The sequence below is a fragment of the Polyodon spathula genome, chromosome 6 (genome assembly GCF_017654505.1).
Source record: "Polyodon spathula isolate WHYD16114869_AA chromosome 6, ASM1765450v1, whole genome shotgun sequence".
Lineage (NCBI taxonomy): Eukaryota > Metazoa > Chordata > Actinopteri > Acipenseriformes > Polyodontidae > Polyodon > Polyodon spathula.
This window is the reverse complement of record NC_054539.1, coordinates 32,814,277-32,824,950: the sequence shown is the minus strand read 5'-3', so window position 1 is coordinate 32,824,950 and position 10,674 is coordinate 32,814,277.

Here is a 10,674-nt window from a genome sequence, read left to right as displayed (position 1 = left end):
AACTTTCAGAAATAACCATGCTGCATGATTAATTTATTAATAGCGTTATAATTCAATTATACCAAATCACGTTTTTATTTTTAATGAAGGGAACATACAGTATACTGTGTCACCCAAATGCTTAATGTCAGCAAAAACATGTATTATGTTTTCCCTTGATTGTAAATAAAAATGTGATTTGGTGTAATTTAATTATAGCATTATTAATAACAAATGAATACAGACAGGTATACAAACCAATGGAATTCCGTGTGATCACAAACACCACAGTATAATAATATATATATTATAGATATATATATATAATATATATATATATACATATATAATATATATAATATATATATATTACATAAGTTACAGAGAAAGAATACATGCATGTTGACCTAACACGGTGAACTCATAAGTGGTTGCTGACTTATGATTAAGTCTAAATAAAAACAAGCTAACCAAGTTCAACAAGTTCATTTTTTTTCTGTTTCTGCAGTGTAAGTAGTACAATGCCTAATCCTTTGCTTAAATCTGTGGGTATTTTGGGTAACAATTCGTCGTACCCATGGAAACTTATAACAGGAAGTTAAAAACAATGTTAATGTTGTTAATGTTGATCAGCTTAAAAGAGTATTTACAATTAAAGTAACTCACCATAAAATGAACAACTGGTGCTTTAAGAAATTGTACTTTGGGGCTTCTAAGTGGCCCATCCAGTAAAGGCGCTAGGTGGACTGCACAATGTGTCCTATAGCCTGGAGATTGGGGGTTGGAATCCAGACTATGTCAATGACAAATGTGACACAGAGTTCCCAGGGGGTGGTGCACAATTGGACCCTTTTCGGAGGAAGCGTGTGTCAGCCGCTGTTTCGCAAGTCACCGGGGGGGTGCAGCGGTGAACCGGGATTAATAAAATATTGGATCACTTAATTTAAATAAATAAATAAGTTATACTTTGGAACTGTGCCTAAACAGAAGCATCAACCGATAAACATCCAATATTGAGATGCAAGAACACTTTCAAATTAAATCCAAACTGCTGCGAGAAAGGCTTGGAGCTTGATCAAGTTTCTTGCACTTTCTGGCACAAAAAAGTTGAAGTGTGGCTTTGGAACCTGAACTCCCTTATAAAACAGTTTATCTTCAAGTACATAAAAATAAATAAGTAAATACTGTTGAAATTCCTTGTTCTTTACCCAGGTGTTGTTTAAATGTGTTATGTAACAATAAAACATGTGTGTACCTCATTTTACACTGCTGTTTTGAAATTTCTGTTCCCCTAATAAAACTGTTTTCAGGATTTAAAATAATTGAGGAGAAATTAACATGTGGTCCTACAGTACACCAAATATGCACATCCATGTAAAGCTTATAGAAAAGTAAAATAACAGAATGAATGTTTTTAGTTGTATAAATGCTTGTTAACCCATAATGTAATTTTCTTCAGAAAAAAATAAAACACCATTTTATAAAATCTTAAAATGTTTGGATTATCTATTTTTATTACCTCATCTTTTTAGTTTTACACAAAACAGTTTGATGTTAATGTTTAGCAAAAAATCAAAATAAATATATATATATATATATATATATATATATATATATTATACTATAATATATAATATATAAAAAGTTGTTGTTTTTTTCAACAACAAAAAAAGTGTCACATTGAACAAGATATGTGCAACATTGAACAAATTATACCCAGCCATATCTCCTTTGGCTGCTATTTCTGCTTATGTTGCATGGGCAGTTGTCCAAATAATATTGATCTCCAAAAAAGTGCTGCCCTATTTCCTGATTTGAATCCCTGTGCACATCACACTTTAGTTCAGCATTTCATTTAACTGCTCAGTGCGCAGAATAAATACTATATGCAAAACTAGAACAAAATGCACAGGCCTGCAATTTGGCAGACAGGTAAATTATTCAGAAAGAAATATAAATATATTAAACAAATGAAAATAATTTGCAAGCCTCATAGAAAGGAAAGGATACAAATAATCCTTGTGGTTTCCTTAAATCTGGAATCAGTTAACTACCTACTCCTGCAATTGAGGAAAAAAAAACAAAAACAAAAAAAACCTTTGCAACATGACTGCAAATTGTCCAGTTCTGTACTTTGGGATCAATCTCCTGTCATACATGGCTTATGTTATATCAAGATAGACATCATAGATATTCTTCCAAGAAAGTGAAACCAAGGATGCCTGTCTCGCTTCGCCCAAGGATGCCTGTCTCGCTTCGTCCAAGGATGCCTGCCTCGCTTCGCCCAAGGATGCCTGCCTGGCATCGCCTGGGGTTGCCTGTTGCTCCGCATCGCCTTGGGTTGTCTGTTGCTTCGCATCGCTTGGGGTTGCCAGCCGCTTCGCATTGCCTGGGGTTGCCAGCCTCTCCGCATCACCTGGGGTCACTGGAACTGCTTCGCCTGGGATTGCCAGTCACTCCGCATCGCCTTGGGTTGCCAGCCGCTCAGCATCGCCTGGGGTCACTGGAACTGCTTCGTCTGGGGTCGCAGCCAGCTCTGCTTGGCCGCAGGGGTCAGTGTGGCCGAAGCCCCACCAGAGGGAGCTGCTGGCTATAAAAAAGGGGGGAGAGGTCAGGAGACCACCTTTCCCAGCAGCAATTTCGTTGCAGGAGTTCTGGGGGCTAGAGTCCCCCCAGAGGGAGTTGCCTGCTATAAAGGTGGGAGAGGTTAGGAGACCACCTTCCCAGCATTTATTCCGCTGCTGGACTTGCCCTGGATGAAGGAGTCAGTCTGGGATCTGTCAGCACGTCTGCTGACAGCCGCACCATTGGCAGCATTTCCACTGCCAGTGGTACAGCAGGAGGTGAGATTCACCACACTGTCATCACGTCTGCTGACACCATGGCAGTAGCAGCCTGGCTACTGGCAACATTGCCGCCCATCAACTCCTTAAAGTCCCTGTTCTTGGCCCAGGACTTTGAGCAGGACTTTTGGGATTTTAAAGGGGGAGGTGGTCATTGAGGCATTTTGTGCATTGCACAAGGGGGGATATATGTGGCGAAGTGCCCGGCCCTGTGTGTATTTTGTGTTGTGTGTTAATGTTGGTGTATAGTCATTGGTCACGGGATATAAACGGGCCTGTGTAACACGAGTGTTTAAAATGTATATTTGTATTTAGGCACGAGGATTGCACAGCACTTCACGTGCAAGTAAAACATAATAATATGTGAACACAGAGAATTGCACTGTGGCAGGCTGGCGAGTGGATAGAGGCCCAGAGACAGACTGCAGTTCAAAAAAATAACTATTTTATTATAAATAAACAAAAATGAAAGGGCACAAGGGCCAAAACAAAACAATTTAAACACAAAGAAAGACAAAAAGCAAAATTTACAAAAATAAAAATTTCCAGGCTGGGCAATGCCTTCACTGGATTCAAACTTTCCAAACAACCAAAAAAACCAACCTGCTTCCTCAGCTCCCTCTCTCCAAATGAGAAGCAGAGGCCTCCTTTTATATCAGGTGGCTGGGCACTGATTGATCGTTAATCAACCTAATCAACTAATCAACCCCAGCCACCTGAACATAATAAACCCAGGCATGTAGGGGAAGTTAACCCCATCCCTGCCAATTTAAAGGGCAGAGCTTTGCTCTGCTCCCCCCCATGTACCACACCGGCCGCAATCGGCCAACTCCCCCCCATCCCCCAAGAGTCCAATTATGTCCCTTGGGTGGGCTGTTATGGTGGGTGGTGGTGGGCGGGGTCGATGTCGAATCTCCAAGGTGGCACGGCGAATGCGGCCCGGCTCCCTCTGGTGGCGGAGGCGGCCCGGCGGCCCCCCACCCTCTGGTGGCCCAAGAGTCCAATTATGTCCCTTGGGTGGGCTGTTATGGTGGGTGGTGGTGGGCGGGGTCGATGTCGAATCTCCAAGGTGGCACGGCGAATGCGGCCCGGCTCCCTCTGGTGGCGGAGGCGACGGCGGCCCGGCTCCCTCTGGTGGCTCGGAGGCGGCGGCGGCGGCTCCTCCCTCTCGGGCTCTGAGAGCGGCGGCGGCGGCGGCTCCCTCTGGGCTCTGGGAGCGGCGGCGGCGGCTCCTCCCTCTCGGGCTCTGAGAGCGGCGGCGGCTCCTCCTCCCTCTCTGGCTCTGAGAGCGACGGCGGCTCCTCCTCCCTCTCTGGCTCTGGGAGCGACGGCGGCTCCTCACCCCTCTCTGGCTCTGGGAGCGACGGCGGCTCCTCACCCCTCTCTGGCTCTGGGAGCGACGGCGGCTCCTCACCCCTCTCTGGCTCTGGGAGCGACGGCAGCTCCTCACCCCTCTCTGGCTCTGGGAGCGACGGCGGCTCCTCACCCCTCTCTGGCTCTGGGAGCGACGGCAGCTCCTCCTCCCTCTCTGGCTCTGGGAGCGACGGCAGCTCCTCACCCCTCTCTGGCTCTGGGAGCGACGGCAGCTCCTCACCCCTCTCTGGCTCTGGGAGCGACGGCAGCTCCTCCTCCCTCTCTGGCTCTGGGAGCGACGGCAGCTCCTCCTCCCTCTCTGGCTCTCGGGAAGGCGGCTCACCCCTCTTTATTGGAGTGACCGGGGCATCTCCCATGTCTACCGCCAGGTAATTAACCACCATGAGGGCAACCTCTGGGAAGGAGGCCGGGTGGTGTTGTTCCTCCCACTGTTCCCACCTCTCCCCATCTCGACGCCACAGCGTGTTGATAACTATGGGGAGATCGTGGACGAGGTCTGCCTCAGGGTGCATCAACCAGTCCCAGATCTCCTGGGACGGTGGTGAAGGTGGTGGTGCTGGAGGTAGTGGGGTGGCCCCTGATGCCCGGGGTGAACACGGCACCTCTTCCTGGGCCTGGTTGTAGGGGCATCCTGCCCAGTTGTGGCTGTCCTCCTCACACCGGCCACACCAGTTTGCCGGTGGCACGTCTGGGCAGGACCGCCAACATGGTCCTCCTTCCCACACCAGGAACACCAGGGGAAGAGGCTGGCCGGGTCCTCCAGCAGCGGCTGCAGCAGCTTACATTTCTTCAGCTGCTGCTGCTTTTCCTGCCTTTGCCGCTGTCTGCTCTTTCCCATTTTTTTTTTTTTTTCAAAAAAAAAAAAAAAAATTATCCCAAAAATTCCCAAAACAAAACAAAAATACTGCTCTGAGCCTCTAGGTGGCGCTATCCCACTTCTGACACCAAATGTGGCAGGCTGGCAAGTGGATAGAGGCCCAGAGACAGACTGCAGTTCAAAAAAATAACTATTTTATTATAAATAAACAAAAATGAAAGGGCACAAGGGCCAAAACAAAACAATTTAAACACAAAGAAAGACAAAAAGCAAAATTTACAAAAATAAAAATTTCCAGGCTGGGCAATGCCTTCACTGGATTCAAACTTTCCAAACACCCAAAAAAACCAACCTGCTTCCTCAGCTCCCTCTCTCCAAATGAGAAGCAGAGGCCTCCTTTTATATCAGGTGGCTGGGCGCTGATTGATCGTTAATCAACCTAATCAACTAATCAACCCCAGCCACCTGAACATAATAAACCCAGGCATGTAGGGGAAGTTAACCCCATCCCTGCCAATTTAAAGGGCGGAGCTTTGCTCTGCCACATGCACTTTATTAATTCACGTGCATTTGTACCGCAACTCCAATTGAATGATTGATTAGCAATCGAGTCTCAGTACAGCTGCATAAAAGCTACATGTTTTCACCCACTCGGGGTTGTGCGTTCGGTGAGTGGAGAACGGGATTGGAGACGGAGGTAACTGTAATCGTTTTAAGTAAAATAGAAGCTCACCGTGTTTTGTTTAGTGTTAGTCCGTTTTGTTTGTCTGTTTGTTTTGGCCACCAGTGCCGGGTCCTGTGTTTTAGTTTGTTACAACCTTTTTATTTACAGTTCTGTTAATTTATTAAATGCTATGCAAGACCATTCGCTCAGCTCCACCAAACTCCACCTCCCTTTCTGTTTATTTCCTGGTTCCTGTTTCTGGTCTGACGTCCCCCACTCCGGCCGTCTTTTTGACAGGATGTCAGGGCTTGTTTTCAAAAGATGTCAGCAGGAAGAATACATGAATGTCTCCAGTTATATGTGGTTCATTCAGCAGAAAGAATACATGCATGTCTCCAGTTATATGTTGTTCATTCATAATGCACGAATAGAAAAAGAAAACAGTCTCTCCTAACTCACCTGTCATATCTTCAGACTTTATACACTTTTTTTCAATACACATAATAATGTATGTTTTTGGCAACTTCAGTTACTTTTTGACTCTCATTTTCAGGATATGAAGAAGACAGACTTATGTGATTCTGTATTTATAAACATTGTCCAGCAGGTTCATGCGAGTATTTTAGGTTTTCTACATGCTGACAACCTTTTCTTCATCTGTTTGGATGCCTTAAAATCAATTTCTTGAATAACATCTGACAAATTTCCCACTGCCAGCCTTTGAGTTATAGATACATCTTGCATAGAGTAGACGTTCTCTGTCTTATTGTGCTTTTATTCCAGTGTGTCTCTGCATCAGCCGTAAATTATACAATTCTGGCTGCTGACGTTTCTTAAAATTTATTAAAAGTTAGTAAACGCAAAATTTGATGAACCTTTTGCCAGAGTGCATACTAAAAATAAAGACACACAAAAGAAAACACAATTTGTAGCCTATGCGTCACTTATACAGCAGAATTTACAGTTGCTCTATCAGGTTGAATGATGAAACAAATCATTGTTGTGATTCTGATTCTATCTTAACTATTAAAATCATTATATATTTGTAAATTACTTTAGAGGATAGGATATGGAATGTGATATGAATGTTTATGACAAAAGAGCCCATAAAATGTTTTTCTTTTGTTATTCTGGGCTAGACCTACTATTCGTATAAGGTGTTTGCGTAGAGCTGTTTATATGAAAAATGTCAGATACTGTATTTGTAAAATACAGGTCCTGTCCAAGCTTAGGGATTTGTCATGCCTACTGATCCAAAAATAATCACATGTAAATTATTTAACCATAAATAGCCATTTATTTTAAATACGGTGTGGAATTTCCTAATCTACACTGCAATACTTTAGTGGAAACTAATCTTTAGTTAGATAATTATGCAATCAAGAAAGTTGTTTCAGTTTATGCACACAATACTGATTATGTGTAAAACAACAGTGCATTGTAAACGTTTAATTCTAAGAAAAATGGCAATCTGATCATTTTAATGTAATACCTTCAGAATAAAAAGTGTGTTTGTAAAACGAGAATGTCAAAAAAAAAAAAAAGCCTTAGTTCAAAGTATTGACTGAAACTAGGGCTGTCAAGCGATTTAAAAAAATGAATTGTGATTAATCTTGAGATTAAATCACATTTTTTAATGGCTACAATTACTGCATCCATCTCATTTAAGTTTGTTAATTACTGTTGCTGTTATTATTATCCATCCAGCCATTATCATTAACCGTTTAATCCTTAACATGGTTGCAGTGAGCCGGAGCCTAACCCAGCAGACACAGACAGGACTATATTATTACACTATGTAATTATGTAACACAATTTTTGTTCCTTGGTAGTAAGTGTTATTTCCTAATTGCTTATGCCTCAAAAGTATAGAAAATGGCTATTATTCCCCACAAACTTTGCTTTTGTTACCAGGACAGTGATATTTTGAAATTTACCTATTTCCAATGAGAAAACGAGTGAATTTGTATCTTTTCGTTCACAGTCAGAAAAAAACAACATATGAATCCAAATTAACATGTATTTATACTAAAGTAATACAAAAACGACTACAAAAGATTTAGAAGTGAGTAGTTTTTCGAGATTTACGATTATACTGTAAATCACTTTCACGAATCAGCCCCCAAATGTAGTCTCTCATCATGTTCTCGTTATACTGTCCTTGGTAGCGACGTTCAAAGTCCAGTATATCCTGGTGGAAGTGCTCGCCTTGCTCCTCCGAGTATGCTCCCATGTTCTCCTTGAATTTATCAAGATGAGCATCAAGGATATGGACTTTGAGGGACATCCTACAGCCCATTGTGCAGTAGTTTTTCACCAGAGTCTCAACCAGCTCCACATAGTTTTCGGCCTTGTGATTGCCCAGGAAGCCCCAAACCACTGCGACAAAGCTGTTCCAAGCCACTTTCTCCTTACTAGTGAGCTTCTTGGGGAATTCATTTGACTTCAGGATCTTCTTTATCTGTGGTCCGACAAAGACACCGGCTTTGACCTTTGCCTCAGACAGCTTAGGGAATAAGTCTTGAAGGTACTTGAAGGCTGCTGACTCCTTATCTAGAGCTCTGACCAATTGTTTCATAAGGCCCAATTTGATGTGCAGTGGTGGCATCAGCACCTTCCGGGGGTCCACTAGTAGCTCCCACTTGACGTTGTTCCTCCCCAACAGAGAACTCGGTCCGCTGTGGCCAGTCCCATCTGTGGTAGTGCGCCTTGGTGTCCCTGCTGTCCCAAAGGCAAAGATAGCAGGGAAACTTGGTAAAACCGCCTTGGAGACCCATCAGGAATGCTACCATTGCAGCCTCTTGATGCCATCTCAGAAAAATGCAGATGTGTATCCACTGAGGCAGCTGGAACTAAACTGAACTGGTGGGCTTAAGGCCCCTGTATTTATACTACTATTTATATTACTGGAAAGTTCTAGAAAGTTCTAGAAGTTACTCCAAGTTTACTCAGCACTGAATCTATCTGGAAAATAGGTACATTTCAAAATATCATTGTCCTGGTCACAAAATCAAAGTTTGTGGGGAATAATAGCCATTTTCTATACTTTTGAGGCATAAGCAATTAGGAAATAACACTTACTACCCAGGAAAAAAATAAAAAAATAAAAATTGTTACATGGTGTTATTATTATTATTATTTATTATTATTATTATTATTATTATTATTATTATTATTATTATTATTATTTATCTGTTATAGCTTTATATTTATTTACAATCCAGCACTGTTGTTAAATTGTTTGAACCAACTGCTAAATCACAATGGAGTCAGTTTATTACTCACCTTACTGCATTTACAATGATCACTTTCCTTTAGTTTCCTTTATTCATAAACTGATGTTTTTCATTGCCATTTTAAATAATAATAATAATAATAATAATAATAATAATAATAATAATAATAATAATAATTTTTAACTCTCGTTTATCAATAACTTGAAATTGCCTAAATAAAACAAAAGATCCTGCATTGTAAGTAATATTGTTTACAAATAAATGTGGTTATTGAAATAAGACACAGCTACAATGTTAACAGGTCTGCAGTCTGTAGCTATCCAACAGCTGATTATAGTGTCATACTTAACTTGATTGATGGGTTTTCAGTTGAAACTGAGAGGTTTAATTTGTTGTATTGTTGTTTGCAGCACAAAAAATACCAGAAAGTGTGTTTTGAGAAGTGAAATCATGTTTAGCACCCAGCTGGTACAGCAGACTAGATGCACTTCTGTGATAAAGTCTATCAGTTTCAGTGCTTCGCTTCATAATGCGGTTGTGTGACTAATTTTATATTCAAATGAAGACTACACTCATTCAGTTCTGGCTTGCACTAGACTGGTGCCACAGGAAATGAATTACGGTATGCTAAGAAGGACGAGACATGAGTGTTATTAACGTGCATTAGAAAAAATTAAAATGAATCTCACAAAAAATGAACGTGCTAATCACAGAGGTTAACTACGATTAATTGACAGCCCTAACTGAAACATTATATCATTGGTATCAGGCTCCCCATCAATACCCATTAATTTGGTCTGAGATGCAGCATCCATAGAAATCTGCAAAGGGTTTAAAGAGACTGCAATAAGCTTTACTCTGCATAGTTCAGGTGAAGTTCTGCAGAAACCTCACTTTAAGAAAAGATATAATACAAGTTAACAAATTCATGAAACACCATTTAGATTTAAAATAAAAATAAAATATCTGTTAATTTCTGCAATATTTCCATAATTCTGTAGTAGATATGTAACAGGGCAGAGGCAGGGTGTGAACCTGTAACCCTGCACACCTCAAGCAAGCACCTAAGCTACTACACAAAAAACTGCTGTCATCACACAACACTGCCTTTACATATTTCTCCATGAAGATATGCATTCCCCACAGAGGCAATCTGAGGTACGACAGATTGCAGTATGTGCCAGATTACTGCACCAAATGACCTTTCTGCTGTTAAATCAGGCTCCTTTAGTTCTCAGATAGTTTAAGATTAATTATGAAACTGGAATGAATGTATATGTAATTTGTAATTCTACAAATGTACAGACTTGTATGTAAAATAACAATTGCACTGTGAAAAGAGGATAAATAAGCTTACAGTGAAACTTATGGCGACTAATTCAAGGGGCTTCTGTCATAAATAATAAACAAAAATAAAACATTTCTGGAATCTACTACCTGGTAAAAACAGGTGGTGTTCACATTAATCAGTTTTAAACACAATGATAAGGTTATGATCACCGTCATTACAGAGCCACCTTGGGCTGGAGGTTTTTCACACCTGTAAGAAGCCTGAGGACCAAAAAAAAGTCATGCTGACATAAGTTTTGGTTTAAAGTGCAAATAAGGACACACCTTGACTGTAATGAAATATAGTGTTTTTGAGATTTCCATGCTTTATTGAGATTTGGCTATATATAACCGGCTATATATATATATATATATATATATATATATATATATATATATATATATATATATATATATATATATATATATATA